The sequence below is a fragment of the Pezoporus flaviventris genome, unplaced genomic scaffold (genome assembly GCF_033815535.1).
Source record: "Pezoporus flaviventris isolate CSIRO_AGI_PZ_B2104156 unplaced genomic scaffold, CSIRO_AGI_Pfla_v1 ptg000013l, whole genome shotgun sequence".
Lineage (NCBI taxonomy): Eukaryota > Metazoa > Chordata > Aves > Psittaciformes > Psittacidae > Pezoporus > Pezoporus flaviventris.
In genome coordinates, this window is record NW_026892561.1 from 19,904,725 (window position 1) to 19,932,500 (window position 27,776).

Genomic DNA, 27,776 nt, shown 5'->3' on the forward strand with positions numbered 1-27,776 from the left:
TTCATTAAGGATCCTCTTAGGTGGGTGGTGACAGCTTTGGGGCCTACTTGACCCTGCTTTTTTTCTTGCACCTTCACTACCACAGGAATTAAAGCATGCAGTTTCACACCCAGCCACCCTGCCCTGAGGGAGCTGGGCAAGAAACCTCTGCTTCATGCACGGGCACGGTCATGGTCAAAACATGACTTTCAGGGATGTTGTCCTTGACTTTGACTTGTAAGCTTGTCATCACGGCTGGAAGGCAAAGGACAGCAGTGACCTCCTCTTCTCCAGCTGCCGTGGTTTCAGCATCCAAGGCAGGACCCAGTCAGGTCGCTTTGCCCATCACAAGGATCCTGGATAGAGAAAGCCAGGAGGGCCTGATCAGTTATTTGAGTCTATTGCTTGCATGTAGCTTCTTGAGTTGAAAAGAGCAATTCAGTCTAACTCTGCATGCAACTTCAGACGCGCTTTCCCCATCTTTCTTATGACCCCCTTTGAGTACTGAAAGGACACAGTAAGGACTCCCCTGAGCCTTCTCTTTCCCAGGCTGAACAACTGCAGCTCTCTCTTTCCTCACAGCAGAGGTGGTTCATCCTTCTGACCACTTCTGAAGCCGCGCTGCTTCGCATTCAGAGCTCAACGAGGATGAGGCCGAACTCAGTTGGCTCTCACTTTTTTTGCATCCCATTTTGTTGCGTGGCCCCATCCCTCCCCTTCTCCCTCTTTTCCAGTCGCTTCGCTCCTTCGGGAGCGGCGTGGCCGTGGCAGTGGCAGTGTCGGGGGCGGCCGGGGGGCGGCGGGAGGCGATGCGGCGGGGCCGCGTGGGTCTGCGGGTGGGATTTCCCTCCCCGCTCTGCCCGCTAGGTGGCTGCTGCTGGGAGAGCGCGGCGCGGGGAGCGGAGGGAGCAGGGGGAGAGCAGGGGGGAAACAACGCAAAAAAAAAAAGAAGCTGCTGAAATTTAAGCAGGGGAGGGAGCGGCAGCGAGGCAGTCCCGGGGTCGCTGCTCTCCGCCGCAGCAGCCAGCGGGGCTGCCGGCGCCAGGCAGGGCGCCAGGCCGAGCACGGGGACCCGCCGGAGAGGGGCCGCCCCACTTTCTTCCCGGCGGCGGCGGCAGGAGGCGCCGGCCCGGCCCGGCCCGGCCCGGTGAGTGTCCTCAGCACCGCGGACAGCTCCGCGTTCCGGCTCCGAGCTCCGCTTCCTGGCGCTTCGGACTCCGCGCCCCGTTCGTCCGCGCTGCTCCGCGCGTCCCAGCCCCGCGGGCGGCCGCGCCCCGGCCCCTGCGCTCCGGGTGTGTGTGTGCGTGTCCCCGTCTCCACCCTTGAGGCGCTGAGTTGGGCGCGGAGAGAAGCGGCGGTGGGAAGGTTCCCGCGGGTCCCCAGCCGCGGCGCAGCGTCCCCCGGCCCGGCCACAGGAGGCTGTGCAGGGGAAGGGGGGTGGGCTTGCTTTTCTCTTTTCGCGGGGGGGTGGGAAGGCTGCCTGCACTTTCTGCAAGTTCCTTTTGTTGCTGGAATGAGGTTAAAGAAATTTGGCTCTTGGCACCTGCGTCACACGGAGAGAGGAGACTGTGCGCGGAGGAGGTTTCTTGCTGCATACTCGCAGGCAATGCTGGAGGGGTCATTCACACCCTCTCCCTGCCAAGCCCACGCTTCAGCTCTCCTCCTTAGCCCGCTTCCGCCTTCCTCCCGCCCGTGGCTCCCCTCTGCTGCGGGCCCCATTCCCCGCAGGGCCGTGCCGGCAGCCGCGGGGGAAGCAGCATCCCCAACTCCAGGTGGGGTGGAAACAACCCTGCGCAGCCGTTCCTTCCCGCACACGGCTGCCGTCTGCCCGCAGATGCTGCTGACGGACACGAAGACCACCCACGTCCTTAACCCCAGCTTTCTGCTTTAATTCACCAAAGTTTGAATGTGATTTTTGCCTGCTCTCCTGCCCGCTCAGGAGCGCCTTGCGGGCAGCGACGGTGCCTTTCACTAGGAGAGCTGAGCCCTGGAAGGGGTCATCTGACAGCTTTGGGCTGAAAGATGTTCCCTGAGCCTGCGCTGAGCTGCGACTTTTAAAGCCGAGCGGAGCGCTCTTTTGGCGAGGTGACCGCTGAGCGGAGGGGTGGCCGAGCATCTGGGGAAAGGGGCGGCGAGGGTGTTTCCGAGGCACACGTTAATTAGGAGAGCTTCTTTAGCAGTTACCTGTTACGGCTTCTGGCAGAATCCATCTGTCCCGAGAGCAGGAGGACGCTGAGCCCAGTGGGGGGACGCTTTCTGGGGAGGAAAGGGTTTCGTCAAGGCGCTACGGAGCCTGGGGGAAAGAAGCATCCCTGTATCCTGCCCTCCGGCTGGAAATGGGGAGAGCCTCGCGCTGTAAGCTCCTGTTCCTGTTCCAGCTGAGACTAGATATTCCATCCTGTAGCGGCATTGGGGTCTTAAGGAAGGGCCAGATTTGGGGGTTCCTTTCTGCCGACTGCATCCCTGTGCCTGCCCCTGCATAGCAGCCCTGTAGGACATGTGTCTGCAGGCAGGGAAACAGCAGTATGGGGAGCAGGCAGGAAGGCAGGTTTTCCTGCACCTTTGGTGGAGCATGAGCCGCGCTCACAGCAAGGGGGTGTGAACCCCCAGGACAGGATGCCGGACAGGCAGAGGTAGAGGTGCTGCAGAGTAGCAAGAGGTGGTGACTCCTTGAGGGCTGGGACTTGTACTGCTGCCACAGGGCAGAGCTGCACCCCAGGGTGGTATGGATTCACCGCCCGGACTGGAAGATTACAATGCTGGTTGCCAGGACACATCATGATCATGCGGGGGGGGGGGGGGGGGGGGGGAGATTGAAAATCCTCATGAAGTAAGGCTGAAGAGAAGGTCTGGTTTGGGCTGAGGTTGGGTTTTCCTTTGAGAGAGGTGAGGTGAGGTGGTTCTGGCAAAGAGAGGTGGCTCTGTGGGCAGGGACGGGTAGAGATCCTCATGACCACAGGGCTGCTCGTGGAGCACAGGGGGCCTCAAATCACCCTCCTGGATAACTGCCTGCCTTGCCCAGCACCTCAAACGAGCACAGAAGGACTCAGCAAGTGGCTTTGAGCATCAACAAGGTGAGGTCAGAAGGCTGTGGGATGGTTTGTCACTGTAGGGCAGCAGCCGTGGGGATACACACTGATCTCTCTCTGTTCCCCTGACAGTGATGCTCCATGGTCCCCAGTCCACCCTAAAGCTGCTCAAGGACTGTGTTAGGATGCAGACATAAATCCTAGGGGAGCCCTTCCCTGACACAGCTGTAGCTCTGGCTGCCAACAGCTTCATCCGCAGCTTAGGCCGGGGGGGGGGATACGACAGGCACCCACCTACTGGGCTGGGCTGGGGCTGCAGCTCCTGCCCCCAGTGCAGTGTCTATAGGGCTCCCAGCTCTCTCCTTGTTCCTGTTCATCTTGCCAGAGTGCATAACAAATGCAATAAACACCGAGAAAAATGCTAATTAGCGAGTACAAGCATGCAGAGTGTAAAGTAGATGTTTAACCATATTATCCAAACAAACACAAAGGAGCCATAAATTAGGCAGGGGAGGAAGTCGATCCATTGATGGAACTGCCCAGGCAGAAAAGATAAAGGCAGCATGCGACGGTCAAGGGACAGGGACACGATGGGGCTGTCACTTGTAATACTCTCTCCTTTTAATTGCACTTGTAATGAGAAATAGTCAATGTTGTTAGATGCTGTTTCTACTCATAGAGTGGTCCCAGCCAGCGGAGCAGCATCCTACAGCCAGGCCAGGGTAAAATCCCAGTGAGGGCAAAACCTGGCACCTCTTGGGTCATCCCAGTTCTTAGGACCTGTTTGCTGTAGGAATAGTAGGAAACTGTTTGCTTAGGAACTGTAGGAAACATGCCCAGTTTGCTGTCTGGAGTTACTGGGAGGTGGCTGCTAAATTTGATGGCATTTTAGCACTTGAATCTTAAGGTCTCTATGGGATATGTTAGACAGTGTGATTACTTCGCTGTCTCCCCTAACCCACAACACTGCTCTAGCCCAGTGTCACCCTTGTTGTGCAAGAAATAAAATAAGGAAATAAGGGATAGGAATAGGAAATTTAAAAGTAAAATAGAAAATATAGGACAGGTTTGGCAGATGCCTTTTGTCCAGATCTGGAAGGATTTTTCCTCCCAGCACTTTCTCACATGTCTCGCAAGACAGGTCAAGCATTCCTTATCGATGTGTTGAAATGAATCCTGGGGTGCCCAGCAGTATTTCAGCTGACCTTTAGTTAGAGCTTGTCCCCATCGGCTGCCTCTGCTCCCACAGTCCTCAAAGGAAGTTGCTTCAATGACGTTTCATGGGGATGGAAAGGCCCTCTCTCCCCCCCTGCTATTCCCTGTCTGAAGGAGAGGTTGGAGGGCAGGTAAGCGAGCCTCTTCCCACTGGGGCAGCAGCATCACTGCACTAAGTAATTGATGATGGTATTCCCTGAAATAGCCCCAGAGTTTGGAGTAGTTGGACTGATCCAGCCCAGGGAGAGGCAGCTGGAGCTGGCAGCTGGCTCAGTGCTGCCTGTTGAGACATCACCGTCCCCACCCTCCTCCTGGCCTCCAGACCTCCTTTGGCAGGGAGGTGTTCTGATCAAATTGATATTCAAAGGAGCATACTTCCTGGCTAAAATCTCAGCACCAAAACTCCCAGCCACAGGTTGCTGCAGGGTGCTGGGCGCCCCTCTCCTCCTGTGCCTTTCCAGTCCCCCCAGCTTGTCATTCTCATCTTGCAGCTTGATTTTATTTTCACTTTATAATTACCCATCGCAATTTCTCGCAGCAGCTCCTTGATGAGCCCCAGGTAATTGGCTCTTTTTTTCCCCCCCTTTTATTTTCCTTGATGCTTTGCAATGTCAAAGCCTTGTATTTCCATAAGCCAGCATGTTTCTCCCCGGTAAAGTATTCGCAGGGCAGCAGCACTGGAAAGGTGCAGGCAGCGAAGCTGGCAGCTGCCTTCCCTGTGTCTCCCAGCTTCAACAAGCCGCCTTCAGTAAAACACAGTGTTTTTAATAAGCTGGCATGGTGAGCTCATCCTGGCAGCACGTCAGCATCCAAGCTGGCAGAGGCTGGGAAAACATGGGGTGGGTGAGGTGTCAGGGCTGCAGGATGCCACATCTCCCCTCTCCTCCTGCCCATGCTGGGCACCCTCATGGATGGTTGCTGACAGATTTGCCAGTGGGGTGGAAATCCCAGGGACACTAAATACTCCCCCACACTCCTGGGGTGGCTGGGGATAGAAAAGAGTCCAGATCCCCCTAAAAAACTCAGCAAAAGGACAGCAGAAGTGGTATGGGCTCTCTGAGGTCTTGGTCTGGCAAGCAGAAATCTTAATCCAAACATTTTTTGTCTAAGCTATTGGGTTTTTTGGGCAGCTTGACCCAGGAGAAGCTAGGACTCACCCCAGCTACCACCTCCCTGCCCTGCTCTTGCCTTTTTTTTTGCAAAATATGGACTTTTGGCAGGCGTTTCTGCTCCCCAAGTCTTCTCCCAGGATAGGCAGAGCTCCAGTGCTTGTCCACCACAATAAGCCACCATGGGAAGATGAGATTTGAAGCCTCCTGCTAGCATGTGGTCATACGGGTCATTGGTAAAAGAATTATTCAGGGGTGTTTAATTGGCATCTGGGTGGGCATGAGATGTTGCTAACACACCTCGCTTCCCTTAGCCCATCCAGATCTCCTTTTGCTGTTGGAGGTGATCTCAAAATCTCTTATGCTTTAGGAAAATGAAGTGCATGTAGCTACTACAGGTGTAGAAATATCCTTTGGTAATGGCTCTCATCCAGGAGAGGGGTCTGACAGAGGCAAGGGATTGTCTCTGTCCTTCCCCTCTGCTCACAAGGAGCATCATGGAAGCGAGAAATGTCACCTTTCTGTCCTTCATCCGAGGGGCAGCTCCCTCCTCATCCTCTCACTCATTTGGGCAGAAGAACTTGCTTGAGTTCTTGGAGGGCTGGAGGCTGTGGATGGGGCTGGAGAGGTGCCTGGGGAGCAGAGATGCTACAGTGGGTGCTGGCTCTCCCTCTGATGTGCAAATATCCTTCCCGGAGGAAGGAAAACTGCCTTAACTCTGCCCTCCCAGCACCGCTTTCTGTTTCAGACCCTTTCCATCACGGGATGCGAGGCAATGTCCCCAGGGAATGCTGCTCCGCCTGCATTAGCTGGAGCACACGCCTGGCTGCCGTAATTACTCTTCCCTGGCCTGGCTGCCTGGGATTTGAAAATTGATTGTCAAGTCGATACTGATGTGTTCAGACCCTGCCGCACTGCCCGCGGTGGGAGACAGCACCCGCGGATGGCTGTCTGCACCCCAGCGGCCGCACAGGCAGAGGCTGGGCTTTGACTTTCCGAGCTCATCGCTAGCAGGGGAAGTGACCCCTGAGCCCTGCCTGCACCGTGATGGAGCAGGGTGGTGGGTGCAGGATGGGTGAGCAAGCAGGAGGAATAGAGCATGCCCTGGGGATCAAGTGCCACCACTAGGTCCTAGAGCATCATCTCAGATGATCTTTAAGGTCCCTTCCAACCGAAACCATTCTGTAATTCTGTAATCTCCAATAGGGAAGTGTTTCCTGGTGAAGCTCTCCAGCCGTTTCCCTGATGGCTTCCTTCATTTCGGCTGAAATCATGTTAGTCAGCAGAAATTGCTGAAAACGTGCATTACTAAAGTGCGCTTTTTATTTTCCTTGTTTTTTTGGTGGGTGAGTCCTCTAATCCACGTGCAGTTTTGCAGCCTCACCTTGCCAAGCACCACAGCTGGGAATAGGCCTGTTGATGGAGCATAACCGTGTCCCTGTTAAATAACACGGGGAACAAGCAGGGAGCTCCACCGGAGGTGACTTCAGCTGCTGGCAGCCGAGCTCAGCATCCCTGAGGCAAGAGCATGGATGGTAATTAAAACACAGATTGATTTGGTTCGATCTGGTCCTTGTTGCTTGGGGGAGCGAGGGGCTCCCCGAGGGGACACACTGGCACTAACAGGACCTGATGTATGTCATGAGGGATCAGTGCCCCGCCTGGCCCTGCCTGGTCCTGCCTGTCTCTGTGCATGGCCTCAGCACAGGGTTTGGTCCCTCCTCACATGACACGCGTGTGTTTTGAGAAGGGATTCTTGTACTTGCATGGAGACTTAAAATCCCCCTGCAAAGCATCAGCATTAAACTTGTCTTTAATTACACAGTTAATTTATAATGTAGCACTAGTAACAAAGTAAACCGTGCAAATGGCTCTGAGATAGCACACTGAAAATTGCCTCACTTAGTAAATAATTTTAACTTAAGTAATTATTTTCTGAAAGAGGGATGATGCAGGAGGTCCCTGGGGGGCTCTTCACTCCTGGCCACAGGAGGGATAAATCTTCCATGTAATTCCTCATTAACTACGAGATGCTATAGTTGCCATGTCTGGCTGATGTGCACCCATCACCCTGTGCACGTCAGGGTCCCAGCAGGTGCTTTCAGTGGTGCCACTGGCCCCAGCCTGGCAGCATCCCTGAGAAGAGGTTGGTTGGTTCTCCTTTGGGTTGTTTTTTTTCCCTCCCCAGTTTTAACCCATCCACTTATCATTTTGCTAAAGCAGCTCCTCCTTTCGCTAGCCTTGCATAATGAAGACTAATTGCAGCAGGACACTGATTAACATGCAGGGCACTTCCCTGCTGGGCTGGTGGCACTGGGCAACTGACGAGCTGGAGGCGGGTGATGTTACCAGCATCCCTGGTACCCAGCACTTGTGGCACTGCTGACTGCATCTCAAGGTCCTCCAGCTGCCCTGTTTTTGATAGGAAACATGGTTTATACAGAGCTGTTGGATTTCTGATTTCCCTTCTTGTCTTCCGCTCCGGCTCATCCTGCTCTCCTCTCGTCCCCTGGCTGTGTCCCTGTCCCCGTCCCCTCCATCCCTCTCTGGCTTCACCTCCGTGCTCTTCCCAGCTCTGGCCTTTTGTTTCCCCCTGGGGCTTCATTTAAAGGCGCTATTGATGCTGTTAGGCGCGAATATGAAGAGAGTCTCTCTCCGACTGCCCGCTGCAGATGGGGACCTCAGATCAAACCACGTCCTGTTCTCCGCTGGGGAATAACAATGAACTCTGGCGCCACAGAGAGACAGAGAAAGAGCAGCTCTGTGCTCTGGGAGACAGCCCTGTCCCCAGGGCCAAAATAACTCCACTTGTTTTATTTATCAACTCCGGGGGGACAGGCAGTGAGTGGCATACAGATGTTGCCACAGCTGGCTCTGCCAGCCCTACGTGCCTGGGACCGGCCCCACAGCAGGGTCCTGTTTGGAGGGGGGATGCACTGCAGTGTCTGGGTCTCAGCATCACATCCAGAGCTGGAAAACCAGCTGAGGGTGTTTTAAAATAAGAGCAAGATCTGGGCTATGGACATCTCTACAGCCAAGCCCCAAACAGCCTTCAGCTGCCAGCATCTGACCTGCCATGAATTGCTACCCTTGGTCGGAGCTGGTACCCCACTGATGCCCACATGGAGCGTGAGACAGCTCAGCATTTACCCACTGGTTCTGGTGCTTACAAGGGGAAGGGAAAACAATGGAGAAAAGTCTGTCTTCATCGTTAATGCACACACACGAAATGAAGGGCGATAGCTGCTGAGCTGATTTTTTCCCCATCCCCTGCTCCCTTCCCACCGAGGGAGCCATGCATGCAGGCTCCCTCCCTCTCACTCCCTCTCTTCCTGTGCTCCCACGAGTGAATTGGATTAGTCACCTTCTTAATTAACTGTGCCGGTGTGAGCTCTATTAGGTATTAAATGTTTGTCACAATCCAATTAAAAAATTCCATCCCAGCAGGGCAGGGCTTTGGAGGCACTGGGAGTTTGCAGCAACTCACAGTCATGAAGCCAGGTGGGACTGGGGAGCCCTTGTGGGGTGTAACCCCCCTCAGTTCCTGGATAGCTGTATGGCTGCTTTTGCCTTTGGTAAAGGTCATCCTTGCCCTCTCAGCAAGGGGTGGACCTAAAGTTGGTGACCTGAGGAGAAGCAGGGCCATCCCCACGGCACCTCAAAAACATCCCCAGAGCCAACACGGGTTGAAAATCAGGATGGAGCTGGGTGAAAATTCATGATGGAGCTGTGGTACCTAGGCTTTGACTAGCAGGGGAGTGTCTGGCAGCATTAGTTAGGCTGAGCCAGGGTAAACCCAGCTTTTTGTTGGGGGGGCTATGTTGTTAATGTGCAGGATGGATGCTGAGGGAGGTGGCATCAGCATCTTTAAGCAGCAAAGGCAGCTTTCATTTTGAATGAACACCCACACCGGGACTGAATGAGGTTTAGCTTCTGCTTTAAAATCCTTCCCGAGGATAGGCATGATGCACCTTCCTGCAGCCCCCCATGCAGTCCAGCTCATCCAGCCCCCTCCCTGGTGCATGAGCCCCATAGGAGATGTCCAAGGCTCTCTGTCCTTCACCACTGCTCAGCCCTTCTTCTCCTCAGTCTTCTAGACCATTTCTGATCTGTAACAAACTTTCATCTCTCATCTTACTTCTCTTAATAGCCTCTGCAGAAAGACTTTATTAAAGCCTAGTGGAAACTCAGAATTCATTACAGCTCCTTATGCTCTGCCACAGAGAGCTTTTCTGGCTCCCTTGGGTCAGGGCTCTAGTAGGTTATAGCAGGCTTATGGAGCCCTTGGGTTGCTTTCTTCCCAGCCCAACTTATTATTTGTAATTTTAATGTATTTTTTAATCATTTATCATTAATTATTTGTTATTATAATTGGATTTGTTTTCTCCCCACACCAAATGATGAAGCTTACTGGGCTGTGATGCTTCCCAGCATTGCCCTGTGCATGTTCTGCTCTAAAGGAGGTGAACCACTGGCCAAGCGGGTGAGTGAAACATCATTTTGCACAGTAGATTATATGTCATTCAGCATTTTTAGTCTAAAAAAAAGCCTCTTGAGTGAACCTTACAGGTACCTGGGGAGTCTTGGTAGGAACCCACAGCCACACATCTCACCCACAAGGTCCTGCAGTAGCTGATGTGGTCCAGGAGGGGTGACCGCAATGGGGAGTATCTTATTTGTGGCAGAGGCAGAAAGCTTAATGCCTTTAAATTTCTCTTTTTTTGATTGTGACTTTACAGCTTAATCACTTGCTATAGCAACTCATGAGTTTCCCCATCCCAGATGCATTAACAGCCTGCGGGACTCCAGCCACTGCATGGTGACACTTCCTGCCATCCCCATTCGCAGGGCTCAGTGGAGAAGCTCTGGCAGTGCCTGAGCATCCCTGCTTTCCAGCATGAAATGGGAATATTTGAGCAGGCCCAGGGAGGAGAAACAGGATGCAATGGGTTGCCAGCATGGACACGGGTGCAGGTGCTGATGCACTGGGGTGTTTGGCTGGGGAAGCAGCTGGAGGTGATTTTTCACCCATGGGTGCAGCGTGGAAGAGTCAGTGCTTTGGGTCTTGCCCTCAGTCTCCCAGGTGGATTTATAGGTGCCTTATATGTCTGCTTCACATGTCACATCTTACATCTTGTACCTGCAGGAGGGAATCCCTTCTGCCTCCACTCAAAGGGGGTCCCCAAAATGTGTACTTTTCACCAAGATGGAGGGCTGGGGTGGGGGATAAGAGGGATTTGGAGGTGTTATCAATACCCAGCACATCGAATCTTCTGCTCCGGGGGATTTTCCTTTCCAGCAATCAATGGAAATGCGTTTATCAGGAAAACGTGTTGACCTGGACAAGTGTTTACTGATGTAAACAAAGCTGGCGGGGGGGGGGGGGGGGGGGGGGGGGGGGGGAGGGGGGAGATAAGGAGGGTTGGGAGAGGAGAGAGAGCCACAGAAAGGACCAGGAGGGAAGAGCTGAAAGAGACAGAGATAAGGAGGGATTGTGCCCTTATCTGCCCAAACTGCCAGAGAGCAGAAACAAGGGCATGCACCCATCCCAAGATTTGCCTGTTAATGATGGGCAGGGCTGCCAGATACTGACGGGCAGGGATGCACCACTGCCTGCCCCGGTGGGATGTCTCCAGCCTGTCCAGGCAACTCCTTGGGGAGCAGAAAACAACTGGTTTCCTTAAATTAGCGGGAATGCAGGCAGGGAAAGGAGGGAGGAAGGCAGGTTTCCATGGAAATGGGAGCTGGCAGGAGAGGTGGTGATGGCAGAACAGGCAGTGGTTGAGCCCTGGCAGGGGTGAAGCTCTACCCGCCTGCCCAAGGGAGGGCTTCTCCCTGCAGTTTTAGGGTATTAATTATAGAACAAATTAATCTCTTCATGATGGAGACATGCTTATGCCTGATGCTTTGATAATGGGTCTTTTCTTCTTCCTTCTCACAGTTTATGTTGTGAGATCCTCAGGAAAGACAAGAAACAACCCAAGCCTGAAATATTGGGTTGGGAAGTGAGAGCAGGCAGTGGGTTTGGAAAAAAGAGCAGTTTCAAATGTCAGGGGGATTTGTGTGATGAGGATGTGGTTAGCAGAGGGCAGTCAGGCCAGCAGGTTAATGTGCTTACCCTTTGCAGAATGAACAGGGGAACATTTAATGACCATAAATAGCAAGGCCTTGGGTTTTAAAAATACCCATTAAGTCCCAGGTGAACTCTCACTCCTCTGTAGTTTGGCCTCAGTACATATTTCAGCTGCCGGGTAGGAGCAGTGCTGTCATTTGGTCCTGCCCTTGCACATCCCCTTTGGGTCCCAGCATAACCAGGGAAGAAATTCTCATATGGGATCCTGTGAAGCTGATGGCAGAGCAAGATCCAGCCAGGAAAGATGGGTTTCTATTGCCACCAGGGCATTGTGCACATGGGTCCTGCACAAGCAGGAGGATAAGCATCCTGATGAGCATCACTTGGGAACTGAGGAAGGTGTGTGCCTTTCAGCTGGGAGTGAACCAATTCTCCTCTGCACCAGGCTGGTAAAGCAGGGCAGAGATGGAGCTGGTCATGCCTCAGAGAAGAATAAGGTTTTATCTTGGTTTTAAATACAGCTGAAGGAGGAGACGTGTGTGCCACTGCTGCATCCCTCACGTATGCGTGCTGCTGGCAGGTTTCCTTGTACCAAAGTCCTGTGCACCCTGGCTGGGTGCGGGCTGAATTTGGGATCCCATTCAGCAGCCCATGGGTGATGACCCTTGCATGGGCAAGCCCCAGCCCAGCACCACTGAAATGCTCTTTGCCCATGTTCAGTGGGATTTGGGGCAGGGTGGTGATGCCACTGCCATGTGCAGTCAGCTGGGAGCTGGTCCCAGTCCATAGCTCCTGCTCACATCCCGAAAAACTTTAATTTCTTGTTAGCTGGGAAGGATGTGGCTGAGCAGTCCACCTGGTCCCCAGGGTGGCCATGCTGGTGTTACAAGCCACAACAGGCAAGTGCCACCCAGCTGCATCACAGGCCAGTGGCATTAATCTCCCCTCATTACTTTACAATTACCCAATAATTACTATATTCTCATTCCCCAGCCTGCTGTCGTGCACCCTGCAGCTTTGTACAGGTTAGGGGCTTCTCTTGATTATCACTGATGATGGTAATGCAGCTGAATGCCCCATTCCCCTGTAATTTGTACCTTGTGGCACAGCAGCCAACCTGACTTTGTGACTGTGGGGCTCGTTACTCACTAATTATCCTCTGCGGTTGCCAAGATGATGCGGGAAAAGAGGAGGTGTCCCCTGGGATGGCCACAGGGACAGCAGGTGACACAGAGCTGTGCTGGCTCCAAGCAGCTCAGTGGGCTTTTCCCATCCTGGACTGAGTGTGTGGGCAAGGGACAAGAAGTTTTTGCCTGCAGGAGAGCAGCAGCAGAGCACGCTGGTGTGGCTGAGACCTTCCAAACTCATTCCATCCCATGAGGTCTCCCTGCTTGTAGGGGTGCTCAGGGTGCACCGACACCCCTAGCCAGGAGGGGGTTTATCGAGGGCAGCTGCACGGGTTTCTCTGGCTGCTGTAGCAAAGGGAATGCAAAGTCCCAAAGTGAAGGATTTAACTTTTTAGTCTCTTTAGGGGATTGCTCATTGTCTTTATTCCTAATCCTGCTTAGGGAAACAGAAGCATGGGCACCGAGCAAGGGGTTTTCGTTGCAGCAATGTGCCAACATCCATGGGAAAGGCAGGGGTGTGCCACATCCTGCTTTTTCTGACCAGGAGCAGGAGCCTGCCCACAGTCTGCTCAGTGTACCCGTCCTGCAGGGAACAAAGTGCCCAGCAGTCATTCCTCTGTGGTACTGGATTTAGAGACATATCCCGAATGCTTGCAGGGGCCCTGCCAGAGCTGAGCAGGCAGTGGAACTCCTGAGTCCATCACAAGGGCCGCTGCAGCTGAGCTTGAATTACTTGGAATTGCTTCCCAGGCAGGCAGGTTTTGCGTGGTCCCTTTATACACCCCCTTGGTGGGAGGCAGTATTACTGCTAGCAAAGGGCAAGGTTGGCAGGGATGCTGAAATTAATGGGGTTTAGGAAGGAAGCGGCTTGGATGGGATATGTCTTGAGCCTTTGTAATAGCAAAAAGTAAAAGACAGCCTTCAAAGATAGAAAATGATTGGCAAAGCCAATTGGAAACACCTGTTTGGTGGGGCCAGCAGTGACCCGTCAGTGAGTCCCATCAGCTGGTCCCACTGGGCAAGAGATTCCTCCACAGGGGTTGGATCCATGTGATGTGGAGAGAGGTAGGAGGAAACAGAGGGGAGGGGAGAAAACACCAGTAATGACTATCACAGGGAAGAGGCTGTTGAACCCCCTGCCCGAAGTGCCTATGGTGGGACCTGAATGCTTCTCCTCCCCCAAAACCTCTCTAGGTCTGAAAATGGCTCCATCCCACTAGGGATGTAGTTGATACCCGTGGGGCTGTGACCAGCCCCTTGACATTTTTATTGTCAATGGCTCAGAAGGAAGAGCCACGGGGGTTTCTAATACTCAAGAAGGCTTTTTCTTAAGAAGCTGGAGGTGTGCTGTTCCCAGCATGGGGAATTGGTTCTGAGCACAGGGTTAATGATAGGGCAACCGGGAGAAAATGAACCCTGAAATTTTCCTTGTTTGATCCCAATGGTGGGAGAGGTTTGAGTTCGCTCAGCACAGGTGCAGGGTTTGGGCTGAGTTGGCAGCATGGGACTGGCAGATGGCCAGTTCCCAAAGCAGCAGCTTGGGGTTTTAGCCTTTCCCTGGGGTGAGCATGGCCAGCGTCAGTGCTAAAAGAATGATGTGACGGAGGCGTGAATCAGCAAGAGGAAAATTCCCACCATAAGGGAGGGAGAGGAGGCGGAAAAATGACAGGCAGAGCCATGCTGGACTCTGTGAGGAAACTTCATGGCATGCAGTGATGGAGCAGCAACAGGGAGGTTGAGGAAAGGCATGGAGCATTGGTGCCAGAGCAGCAAATAAGGTGTAGCAAGGGGGTGATGTATTGGGGATGTTTATCTGATGATCCTCCAGGCTTGAAGCCAGGGAAATCTTCCCTGGGTACCAGTCTTGCAGCATCACTGAGATGTGAGCTTTGTCTCCAAACTGCTGTCCTCTGTGGCATGGCTGGGTCCCAACCATCCCATGGGAAAAGGATACAGGAGGTTGGGTACCCCTGCCCATGTTCACCAACTGCAGGTTTCTTGATGCCTGTGTGCAGAGCAAAGCCTAACCCCTATGGGGCAAAAATTGTGGCAGGGAGGGGAGCCATTCCTGCTGTGGGATGCTGAGATACTGTACCTTGTGCTCCTGTGCTGAAGGGTCTTCTTCCACCACACTTTGCATTGTGGAGGAGATATAGCTGGGAACAGCTTAGGAGAGAGGGCATAGAGATGGGGCTGTATTAGCTCACCAGTAATGCATCCAAGATGAGCAGCATGATGGAGGCCATAAACAAGATTGATGCACAGATTAAAGAGACAGAGGAAAGAGGCAAAGGTTAAGAATATATATAGGTAAAGCTCTAACCAGGAGTACAAGGTAGAGGCTGGGCAGGAGAGAGTGAATTAAACAAGGACTGAGTGGCTGGAGGACTAGATAAACATGCAGGAGATGGGAGAATGAAGAGTAAAGCAAGGTGGAGAAATAAGCAGTGAGATGAGAGCAGTACTGGAGAGTTGGGGGTTAGGGAGAGCTGAGGGTGTGGGGCGGAGGGATGGGGATGTGGTACCCACCATGCCAGGTTGTTCTGCTTCTCTGTAAGCAAAAGAAATACGATCAAAACCTAGCATCTTCAAGATACAGCTCATCTCAATTCCTCCACCAAGTGTCAAGTTGCTTTAGAGGAGTTTCCTATTTTCCCAACTATCTGCTCAGACATCAATTTTACTGCTCAAGTTGAAAGAGCTATTCGAAACAAAGCAAGTAGCACCTCAGTGCTAATTCCTGTCAACAGCCAGGCACCATAACCCAGCACCATGATGCCTTCCCTCGACCCTTACTGAGCCCCCAACAGGGCTGTGCTATTAAATGCATCATCTTGCACCCCAAAAGGATGCTCCAAAATATATATGCCTACATTCATAGCATGCACACTGCTCTTATTAACACCCATAGTGATGTTTTCTGCTGGTTTTCGGGTGCCAGTGCTGCAGGGAAGATGCAGGGGTGTCCTGCTGTTGGAAAGCTGGAGAGAGGCAGAGCAAAAAGCAGAAAATATTGCTCATCCATACAGGCATTTTTGCTGGCCATACATCTGATAGAAGAGCAAACCTCTCTGCTGCAGACCCATCATGCCCAGCTTTGCTCTCCTTGCTACCAGAAGGGAATTAGATGCTCCTTTTATGGCATGGCTGGGGTGGAGAAAAACCTACCCTGGTGATGCTTTGTTCTCCTCTGCAGCCATCAGGTCCCTGTGCATCCAATGGGGTCATCCCATGGGGTCAGATGCTGAGGGGGATGGGGGACGGTCATCTTTTCCCAGGGACTGGACCTGGCAGGGATGCCCTCACCCCAATGCACTCTGCATCAGTCATGGTCCCCTTCTCATTGGACACAAGTTTTTACAACTTCTTGGACCAAGAGTAGTTTTTACAACAGTTTTTACAACTTCTAGAACCACTGAGTTGCATTTCTGGTGTCTTAAAACAGACTGTTGTTAAAGTGTCAGGATGGTAGGCCCCTCTGGTTGTCAATTATTCTTCTTTATTATATTGAAGACACTCTACGAAGGCCAAAAATAAGATAATCTAGATGATTTACTCCTTTTTCTTTGTAATTACAGTTAGCAATTAGACTCTTGTTTGATGGGGCTGTGTCCAAGAAGTGTTGGCAACATGGATTTTGCCAGAAGCCCTACCCCAAGACCTAAAATTCTCTGGCCAGCTCGTGCTGAGGACCACATGGACATTGCAGCAGCTTCACCAGCACAGCTTCAGTGGAGAATGCACTCCCCACACCTCAAAAATTTTGGGACTTTTCTCTTTCATTGCTCCAGCTTAGGATGCCTCTTGGGGATGACCTTGGAGCACCTCAGCTTATGGGTCCTGGAGGGACCCAGCAATTGCTATGCAGTTATTGACAAAATAGTTGAGACAAGTACCAGGAGAAGGAATATTTAAGGTCTTTCCACTACTCAGAGGTTTTCCTGGAGCTTGCTCCTATGGGGAAGGATGATGCCTGTGCAGGCTAGCAAATGCAGGATTTGCCCACTGTTTCCCCCTCCTCAGCGCTCACAAGGGGTGCTGCTGGGGATGTTTTCACTGTAAACACACTGGGATGGGGCTTTGCTGTGTGAAAGGGAGCATCTCATGTTGGCTTTCAGTTGCTGGAGCATAGTCCCGTTGGGATGGATTTATTAATCTTGGGATGGATTTAGTAATCTGACACTTGAGATTTGTGATGTTGCACTTTCCCTCAGATATATTTACCATAGGGGTCTACTGGGATTCCTAAAAGTAAAACAAAAATGAGAGGGATGTTAAAAACTCACTTTAGCAGACTCCAGCCCTTCAAAAAGGTGTCTGTTCAAGAAGCTAAGGAATAGGTGACTCATTTGGGTTATTTTAATTAACTTATATCAGCATCCCCTTTATCCCTTATGACTCTTATACCTGCTCCTGTCACCTCTCATTGGGGTAACAATGGCCAAGCTCCCATATCCCACTCCACCCTATCCCTCCCATCCTATTCATCCCCTTCCATCCCAGGATCCTATCACTTGCTTAATCCTCAGGCTGCGGTGACTTAGTGTTATATTTGCTTTTGAGCATTATAGGTTTATTGTTATTTTTATTTCAGCCCTGAATTGGAAAGGCAAGGGGATGTTTTGGGAATTGTTTTACATTTGATTTAATTCATTTTTAATCAGCTGACGGTAATGATTTGATACAGACAGTCTTCTCCAACTGAGGTTAATCAGGACAGAGCAAGCCTTTCACTTGCTGTTATTTAGAGAGGCATTTTATAGAAATACTGTTAGAGAGGTTATTTAAGCATGTATTTGTTTTCATTGTGTACACAGCTTTTCATGGGCTTCCCAGCATTTAAAGCTGAGAGATTTTATTTATTTTTGTCATTTGGAGGGAGTTCAGGCCTGCCAAAGTGCCCAGGATGGATAGCCCCGGAGGCTACGGTAATCTGTTCCCACCATCTGGGCTTTAGCTCCTGGAGCAGAGACTGAGGGGGCAGGTGGGGGGGTGGTGCGGTATGAGGGAGGGGACAGTGCTGGGGGTGGCGCTGGGAAGCTTTAACAGGCTCCAGCCACATCAGCTTCGAAAGCTGGGATTTCTGTGGAGGTACAGTCATGGAGAGATATCCCAATGTGGATGGGCTGGCTCCCGTTGGACCTTGCAATGCAATGCTGCGCTGCTCCCCGTGCAGCTTCTTCCCAGAGTGAGCAAGCTTTAGTCCCTCGGAGTGGCTGAGTTTTGCTCTGGTGATGGGCTGGGGGCAAAATTAGACCAGAAGATGGTGCCAGCACCACAAAACTTGAAATTAAACCATGAATCAGCTGAATGGTCCAGCAGCCAAGCCAAAGAGCAGTTTTCCGGTGACTGGGAGCAGTGGACATCCATGCTGCCTGAAATAACGCCCTCCCCAGAGCAGCAGGGAGCAACCCCAACTCTTAGATAGCAGCTGAGCAAATACTAATTTACTCCTACAGGTAGGGCTGTACGTGAGTATTCCTAGATCAGGCACATGTAGAAACCCACTGGCCAGCAAAGCCCTCGGGGCTGATGCTTTGCAAGGAAATGCTAGAGCTATCAGCAGAGGTTCTTGACCTGTCAGAGATGTTCAGGGACCAGATTGTCCCCAGGTATGGGCAGCGCCTGCATGAGGCTGCGCTCCTTCTTGTTTTCATCTTGTTGCAAGGAGTAAAGCATCTGTCTGGAGACAGTAAATTATCCCCTCGGCTGGTGTATAGCTAATGTAATTGAGCTGCATTTAAAGATTCCCCAAGGTGCTCCTTTCTCAGCCTGGCAGCCTGCAGCATGCTTGCTCCTAACTACAGCGCAGCACATTCTAGTGCATCCCTCTTGGGGGACAGGCACCCCCAGCTGCTGTTTGCAACTGGTTTACAATGGGTGTGTGTGGTGGTAAAAGCAGTTCTGGCTAGTCCAGCTCCCAGCCAGGAAGTGATGGATTATTTGCAGTCTGCAGATGTCTGTGCATAGTGGAAATAGCCTGTTGTAAGGGGATGTGGGCTGCCAAGCAGCAGGATCAGACCCTCGCAAGGGGCTCTGTGGGAAAAAGGGCCACCCCAATTCAACCCCAGAATTATTTACTGAGCTTGCCAAAACTTTCCAGGGCCTCAAAGCTTGTAGAAACTTTCATCCTCTAGTGTCTTATCTACTGTCTATTGTAACTGTGTGTTTTTCATCAGTAGAACTTGTGTTTCATTTTAATTTATAAAACCTCCCAGGTGTTCTGGCTCCAGATGTGCAGTGAGCAGCCTGGGCAGGACAAACCTGCTAGCGAGGGCTACTGGGTGTGCTATTTCAATCCTGAAGGTGTTTGTCACCATGCTGCCTGCCTCCTGCCAGCTGCTTGCTTTCACACAGTAAAAACCCCAAGGTACAGGTAGCAGGGTGTGGCAGCAAGGCAGCTCTTCAGCTGCTTCCTTGGGCAATCCCAGTTTATGCTTTTTAAGAGGCAATCCATGGCTACAGATCAAAGTCAGGAGAGCCAGTCTCCATCCTGGTGCTGCTTCCTAATTCTTTGGTCAAATACTTCACCTTGACCCCCCAAAAGCTTAAATTTCCTGCACTGAGGTGTGCAGAGGGCATCTCTGGTTTGCTTAAGTGCTTGCCCAAAATCTCTGTGGAACTGGCAGGGCAGAGCAGAAGTGCCAGTGCTGGAGAGGGCACTGCCGTATGTTTGCAGCAAGCTTTGCTCCATCAGGTGCCTTTACAAGCAGCAAAGCAAAGAAATAATAGGAGAGAGATGCTAATTGCTTCATCTCCCTTTCTTTGGTCTCCTTCAACCAAGCCAGAATTAACAAAAAACTCCCACAAAGTCTGCAGCAGGGTTGCAGTGTGGTCCTGGGAGCTGTTATCTGCCCCATGCACAGTGTGTCTGCATGGCAGCTCCCCCTGCCTCCATTAGCTTTTCGTCAGCTTTTTCCTCCTGGTGCTCCCTGGCAGCATCTCAGGAGGGTTGCAGCTGCACAGGGCCACCCAGCCTGAGCTCCCTGGCTCTGCCAGGGCCACCCTTGTCACACCCTTATTCCTTTATATCTTTCATTTTTCCCTCTGAGCCATACTCCCTCTTCGCGTTGCTAAACCAAACAGAGTACAAAATCTGATAAGCACAAGGTAGCATTTTTCTCCCCCTGAGGGACACATTATCTGCAAAGCTTATCGACTGTGGGAAATAAACCAGGGGCGTTCAAACACGAGCTACATTCCCTTTTACACCAGAGATGTTAATTACCTGCAAGCTGTTACCAGCTTCTCTGCCACTGAACATCACCCACAGACAACAGGGTTTAGGGACGTGAGGAAACATCACTCATGAGCTGCTGTATCTCACCCTTTGCAGCAGCCTCCTGGAGCTGCTGTAAACGGGCATTGCTTTCACTTCAAACCCCACGTGCTGCATCAGTCATCCAAATTTGCCTGCCTTAGCTCCCAGCCATCGCTCCTGTTCTTCCTTTCCCTGCTGCTGTAAAGAGATCTTTAGTACCTTCTTTACTATTTCCCTGCCTTGGCAGTTCTTATAGGAAATCATGAAGTCACCTCTCAATCTTTGTGATAAACTAAGCAGACCGAGCTCTCTAAAGCCAGCAGCTTCCCCACCCTTGGGGAGTTTTGCAGTTCTCTGTAACCGCTCCAATCTCTCAATGTCCTCTTGAAGAGTGTGGGTAACAGACCTGCTGGCAAAACACTTAGCTACATCAGTGCTATATAGGGGATAAAATGGTACCCTACTCCTCCATGGCACCCTGAATGATGCAACCTACCCTGTGCCTGCTGAGAAGCTTTTTCCCTCCTCTTAGTGCTGATGAAAGAGCTGCCAAATGCTGCTCCTGAGTGATCAGGGTGGTTTCTGGAAGATGAAGGTGGTGGCATGGGGGAAGCACAGGCAGGTCTGGGGTGGACACACAATTGAAACTAGGGGGAGAGCAACACCAACAGGATGCAGAGCTCAGGGCTACACCATAAGAATTTATGAAATTTGGTACCTTTATAACAAAAGCACTTCTTGTACTAATATCGCACAGATCTCCTTTTCATTTAAAAGAATATACAGTCCCTAGAGCTGCTGTCCAGCTTTAGATACAGAAAAGCAGACTCAAGGATGCTCCTCCACCCAAGTGGGTGGAGAAGGGACACCACCTGCTGGAGGAGGTGACCATGCCTGTCAGGGAAACTGCAACAGAGACGGTCTGAAAGGTAACAGAAAGATAGCACCGGTAATCAGGGCTGCAACAGAGGTTAAATGCTGGAGTTGCAATGGACGACAGAGATGGGGTGAAGGTACCCTCTCAGGGCTGGCGCAAATCACTGACCTGAGTCTCAGTTCACGCACCGGTACCCATCCCAACTGTGATACTTCAGAAAAAGGAAAATAGCAGATAAAGGAAGCAGTAACTGCAAAGGACTATAAAGCCATAATGAAAAATAATTAAAATACCACCATTGGTATGGGGATAATTCCAAATGCAGAGAAGGTGATGGTAACTGTACTAGGAAATGAAGGCAATGAGGAGCACTGAATGAGAAAGACGTGCTGCTTCTGATGGGGCTGATGGAGACACTGACTTGTCTGGATAGAGACACAGATCTCAAAACTGTAATGGGAATAATTATGATTGTAATGGGATGGTAATAAAACTAATGGAATCGTAATTGAGGAGGGGATGGCTGTAAAGGAGGAGGTGCAGATAACAGCCTTGTAAAGAAGATGATAAGAAAGATAATGGATGGTAACCGAGTTGTTGTTAAAGGTAATGGAGTTATAATGAGGTGATGACTGCAGCAGGTAGAAGGGATGGTTGGTTTAATGACGACTACGGTGCAGAGAGGACTCTATTTCTAATTCATCGTGACAGGCAGTGCTGGAGGTGACCACGAGGCTAATAACAACTGAAAGGTCAATCCTTAAGACAAATGCAGCCACACAATGAGCGCAGCAGGACCACGGTCCCTGGAGATGCAAGGCAGAGGTGCAGATCCTGGGGAGAGGGGATGCTGTGCTGCAGCATGGTGTACAAGGCAGAGAAGGCAATAAAAAGTATCATGACAAATGACCTGGACAAGTCCTGTGAGGTTTGTTTTAGGGCAAGGCTGTCCTTCAAAGCCTCAAACCTGAGAGACAGGGATGCAGTGGTGCCTAGTAAGGGCAGCCCACAGCAAGGATGAGGATGAGGAGCCACTGCAACAGAGATGATGGTGAGAGAGACCAGCTGATGACCTTGAGGAGGAATTAGCAAGGGCAGGCTGGTCATTGCAGCCCTGGGACAGACACACAAGGGAGCACATCAGCTTGCAGCGAAATAGGCACTACCGTAGGGGGACAATTAAGAAAGCAGTTGATGGCATCATAGAATCATAGAATCAAGTAGGCTGGAAAAGATCTTTAAGATTATCCAAGTCCAACCTTTACCCCAGGACTGCCAAGTCCCCCACTAAACCATGTCACTAAAGGGCTCATCTACATGTTTTTTGAGCATTTCCAGGGACAGTAATTCCATCACTTCCCTTGGAAACCTGTTCCAATGCCTGATCGCCCTTTCAGGGAATAAACTTTTCCTAACATTCAGTCTAAATCTCCCCTGGTGCAGCTTGAGGGCATTTCTTCTTATCCTACCACTTGTTATCTGGGAGAAGAGACCAGCCACCTGCTCGCTCCATCCTCCTTTCAGGCAGTTGTAGAGAGCTATATCACACACTGAGGTTTTCGTTTTAACTCCAGTGCAATGCATCTGCTCTTCACCTCCCTCTGAAGCTTAGCCTGAGGTCCCCAGCCCTTCCTGCGGGGCAGATCACCCTCCCATGGCTGCTTGCCACACAACACCAGCCAAGTCCAGGCCGTTTAAACACTACTTCCCTATCCACAAGCCCAGTTATCCTGTCAGAGGAGAAAATTAGTTTGGTTTTACTTGCCTTGTTCTTGACAAACCCATGTCAGTTGTTACTTTATAACTTCATTGCGCTCAAGGTTCTTACAAATTGATTGCTTAATAACTTCCTCTTGCACTGCTCCCTGTTTCGAAGCCTCTAACTCCTGGGGTTGCCCTGCTGTGGCTCCCAGCCTGCCCTGAGCTCCTGCAGTGTTGGAAAAGCTCTGAACACTTTCAAGGTTGGGTTAGCACTGGAAATATGCCCAAGGGGGATTTTGGCAGGCCCAGCCAACACAAGCACACCTGACTGCTCTAAATACCCTGTAAGGTCTTCCCCCCTCATCTGAGTTCAGCTCCTGCCAGTATAATCATCCTGTCCTAATTAACAGGGTGCAAGGGAAGAATGAAGCAAAGCCCATGCTGAATCCCTTAGTTTTCTTCTTCCACTTAAGCAACATGCTCAGGCTTTCCTCAGCTCTCCTTCTCCTTCCTGTTCATTTACAAAAGTTCCATCTCAGCCCACTGGAGCTTGTTCTGCACCTTCATATCTACAACTTGCAGCTGTACAGCTGCTGCTCTGTCAACCCCATCAGTGGGTCTCTGGCCTCAGCTCCCCTTTTCTGCAACTCTTCTTTGGGTCTGACGTCCAACAGGTCTTTGTGACACCTTCTTCTTGTTCCTCTGCATCAGGATGGGTTGTTGTGGTGCCACTTAGGTGGTCAGTTTAGGTAATTGTCAGCTTCTCTGCACTCTTTACTGCTTGGATTATCTTCCCTGCAGATGCTACCCACTGGTTCCCTGAGATTTTTGCAGCCCATTATCCTTACTCTGCTGTTCTAATTCCCTTTCTTTTGGCATTCTGGGCTCCACTATTGTGTTGCTTATTTCCTGAAACTACCTTCTACTTTTTTTTTTTTTTTTGTCCAATTCTACTGTATTAGCCCAAACCAAGGCCAAAATAGCAGCTTTCCCAGTACCTTTTGTCATCATTGCAATTGAGATGTTTCACTAGCACACATAGGGAACTGAATGGTTCTGCCCTGCTGAAGTACTCACTCAGGAGGTGCCGGTGCAGTTTAAGATACCATTACTACTGCGTGGAGGTACCCTGGGTTTGAAGAGTCTCTCACATTTATCTGCCACCTCCTGCCAACTCACATAAGGTCTGTTCAACCAGTTTTACCCCTTTTAGGTTTACCACAGCCTCTTCCCAACCCCTTGCTAACCTTCAGAACAAGAATGTTCCATTCTTGGTGTACTCCTTTATAGAATCATAGAATAGTTAGGATTGGAAAGGACCTTAAGATCATCTAGTTACACACACACACACACACACACACACACACACACACACACACACACACCCTTCATTCCTCACTTGATCTTCTCCAGCAGGTCATGCTGGGTCCTACTTATCCCACCAAGTTCCTGTAATGCTATTTAAGCCCCAGTCTGAGCAAGGTACTAGGATGTTTACATCAGGCTTTTTATTTGCTGCGCTCAGCCACATATGTACAGACACATTTTCCCTGTTATTTGCTTTCTCATCCTTTTTCTTATCCCACCACCTATTTTTTTCCTGCTGTTTGCTGGCATTTCTTGCATTCACCTGTGGATATGTGGCACCTCCTCACTTTGATGGCACCACCAGGTGCCTTTCCTTATTATGGGGATCCCAACTTCCCCTGATTAAGGATCCTGTCTGTATGCATCAAATGCCTCTGGTTCTGTTGATCCCCAACTCAACAGCAGTTGAGAGCATTTCTTCAGTCTTCCCACTCTTCACCCATAAGTCAACAAGTCAGTGAGTCTCTCTCCACCTGCCACCTCTCAGCTTGTTTCACCCAGAGCTCCCCAAAACCATTGTGATTCTGCCCCTGCTTCCGGGAATCAGGGTTTAATGGGTTTAAAATACCATCTGCACATGTCCAAGAGGGAGAGGAGAAGAAATGTTCTTCAAATTCAAAGCACCTGTGAAATAAATTGAAGAGCTAACAATAATAATAATAAAAATATTAAGGGTGAAAAAAGATGGAAAAAGAAGAATGCAGGAGATTGCACCTCAGAGGTAACCTAGGGACATTTTTTTGTCCCCAAAAATCAATTTGCAGTCACAGAGGGGACTTTTTCTTCCTAATCACTTTCCCAACAGAAAACCATGAAGTTACAATAACCTAACCCACCAAAGGGCAAAGCAATTGCAAGTCCTTACTCTCCTGGCTGGTCACCAAATCAAGCTCTGATAGATATAGGGCAGGGATAAAATACACTACAACAGGTCTCCCAAAGGGAAAACAGGGAACGAGAGTGAAGGATAGGAGGGGAAATTGCAAAGGAAACTGTCTGAGTTCAGGATGAACTTGTGCACAGAGCCCTTGGTGACTAACCAGCTGTGGTGCAAAGGGAAGTTGGTAGAAAAACCTCCCATTTTTGTCATCACCTGACAAATAACAGTTTGAAAAATTTGTGAGCATTGTCACATAATAGAAACCAAGGAAGGCAGTGAAGCCTTGTCGAGAAACTGTAACAGCTGTCTTTCAGATGCGGAAGCTTGTGAGGTTTGTAGTGGGAAGATGTCCCTCATCACCAGTATTAGGCTGTCCAGGAAGCTCAGGAGGAGTTTGCACAAAGATTTCATGGGATCAGGATATTTGCTGGTCGTTTTGAAACAGAGCTGGTTACAGCTGCCTGATGCAGAGGAAAGCCTGAAAAAAAACAGAGCAGAGGAAAAAAAATAATTCAAACCCATAGTAGTGTATGGAAGGCACCAGCCACACAGAGCTGGAAAAGAACAATGCCCTGTCCACCAGTCTTAATTTAAACCATTTAAGCCCTTTGGAGCCTGCTTTCACGCAGAGCTCTCTGCTCAGCTGGTCTTTAAGTGCTGCAATAATAATATCCACACTAAGAAATGCCTGGGGTTGAGGTCTTCCCACAGCCCAGGCATTGCTTTTGAAGATGAGTGGCTGTGATTTCCCTTTGGGATAGCAAGAGAGAGAAAGAAAAAAAGTAAAGAATGGGTGAAAAAATGAGGCTGAGCTGATGCTGGCTGCTAGAGGGAGACTTGGAGCAGGACTTCCCTTCCTAGTTGAGGGATACCTCATGAAGTAAGGGCTGAACACTTCTTTTGCTCTCTGCCACCTCCCAGTCTGCCATCTTCAGAGCCTCTGGGCAGCAGCCGAAGCCCCTCCAGGCTCCTTGGCAACCCAGGTGACTTTAGCCAGGAGCATAAATTTGGGTAGTGGGGCAAGTACTGCCGCAAGGCTTGGCACTGGGGTTTCTGCGGTGATGGGACCAGCTCTGGTTGCTGATTGCATCAGCAGCATCCTCATACCTTGTCACAGGGACACATCCTACCACTACTGAGGGATTAGTCAGCCTTGAAGTGTGGCAGGAGGGTATAAAACCAGTAATAAGCATATAATTATCCCCCATGGGGCTGGCTCCAGCCACAGCTGGCTCTCTTAATCTTGCACAGATCATTTTAGCATGGAAAGGCACAGCAATAATAATAATAATAAATAATAATAAAAAAAAAACAAACCAACTTTTTCAGGCATTATAAGCTTGCTTTGATCATGCTCTGTGCTCAGCAGCCTTTCCCCATTTAAGTGCAGCCACCCAGGTGAGCAGCCCCATTGCCAAAGGGAAAGTCCACACATATGCCAAGTACCCTGTTGCATCTCTCTGATGTTTTCCCTTTTCCCTCTATCCAAGTTTGTGAGATTATCAGCATCTGGGCATAACCTCAGGACATTTCTGAAATCGCTGGAGAGAGAAGAAAATAAAAAGGGAGATAAAATCCCCATTACGCAAAAGAAGAAATGGTGTTATTTTGGCTTTTGTAGATGCCTGAGTATTGGTGTATGCGGCTCAAGCTCCCTGAGAAATGTACTGTGTGAGCAACCTACACAGTGTTATAGCAGTGCAGCTAAAGGAGTTACCCTGAAACCTGCAGGATTTAATAGCTCTTTCTAATAGTGGTTTTAAGCATGCAGTGCCTTTATTAGTTTATTTTTTTAATGGCAGGGAGAATTATTCTTGCCCTTTAATAAAGCATGACCAGCAAAAACCTCTAAGCAAGCCATTTTCTACTAAACCCTGCATTGCTTTCAAGGAGGTAAAAAAGCCAGGAAATGTAACTCAAGTTACATTTCCCCCTAGTTGCAGTTTCTTCTTAATTCTTGGTTTAAGTCTTGCAAGGATTTGAGAGTTGGACTCTTCCCTCTTGGCATCCATGGTTGTTTAGTTTGGCATAAAATTCAGGTATGTCACAGCCAAGTAGTGTGAGCTTGTGAGTCTCACCAGGACCCAGCTTTGGGCTGAACACAGATGCACAGCTTCCAGTCCAGGTTTCCAATCTAAATAACCTAATAGAGTGTGTTTTCATGGACATTGCTGTGCTGTCCAAGTAGTGAGGGACCATGACTGGATGTTGTATAAAACAAGTCATAAGCAGTGTGTGTGGAAATAAAATCAAGTCTATCATCATTCATGAAGAAAAATGGGAGTCAAACCAGTCCTATGGGAACAGGGCTCTGGTGATCCTTTTCCCTCAGCTTTGTGGGAAACAGTGCCAAAGCCATCAGTGACAATGCTGCTTCTACACCACTTTGTTGCTGGCATTGTAGAAATTAAAGTTTGCTTTTTTTTTTCCAGCCACAGAATGCACATTCAGCCACTGTAGGGTTTTCATGATGGACATTGCTCAGTCTGTGTCTGCATGGATGTGTATGCATTCACCCCTCCGCCAGGGCATAACTTCTCACTTCATCTACACATCCAAAATATTGAAGTTTGATTTCTTGTGAACTCTTGGGTTGCTCAGAGAGAGGGGATGTGCCCAAGAGAGGTGGGGTGAAGTGGTTAGAGGAGGAGGAGAAAAAGAAAGGGAGTCCAATGATCCGAGGAGAAGTCCTGCAGAGATGGTGCTGCTTTGTCCAGGTCCTGCAACATCACAGGTCCCCTCATGGTGGTGGCATGGCGGCACACACGGTGAGAGATACAGCTGGGTTTGACATCTCTCACTTGGAGCTGTTCAGTGGGATTAAGCTGGGCAGCCACCCCAGTCACTCTCTCACACACACAGGCACCCTCCAAGGGATTCTCCTCTGCAGCCTTCTCGTTTAGGAACATACAACAGATGTCACAGCGAGATCCTGGGGACCTGACATACTTCCACCAGCACCAGACCTGCTTAGAGCAGCAAGCAGCGATGCCAGGAGTGCAGGCTGCTGCACCAGCACCCTACCCCGAGGTGGTGTGAGCAGGGCATAGACACCAGAAGCTGTATTTGGTGCAGACAAGGCATCCTCGCTGCCATTGGCCACCCCTGCCTTCTGAGAACATGATTTTCTCCACCTGAATGGTACAAACACCAGCGA

The 27,776-nt window shown here is 50.4% G+C and overlaps 1 protein-coding gene across 1 annotated transcript in view; it reads left to right on the top strand.

The window, feature by feature from the left end:
- Window positions 1-1,108: 1,108 nt before the first annotated feature.
- Window positions 1,109-27,776, top strand: part of TNR (tenascin R) — a 74,612-nt gene continuing 47,944 nt past the window's right edge. Inside the window, exon 1 of the mRNA XM_061452043.1 lies at window positions 1,109-1,126. The gene's annotated coding sequence lies outside the window, so the exon portion shown is untranslated. The remainder of the gene's footprint in view (window positions 1,127-27,776) is intronic.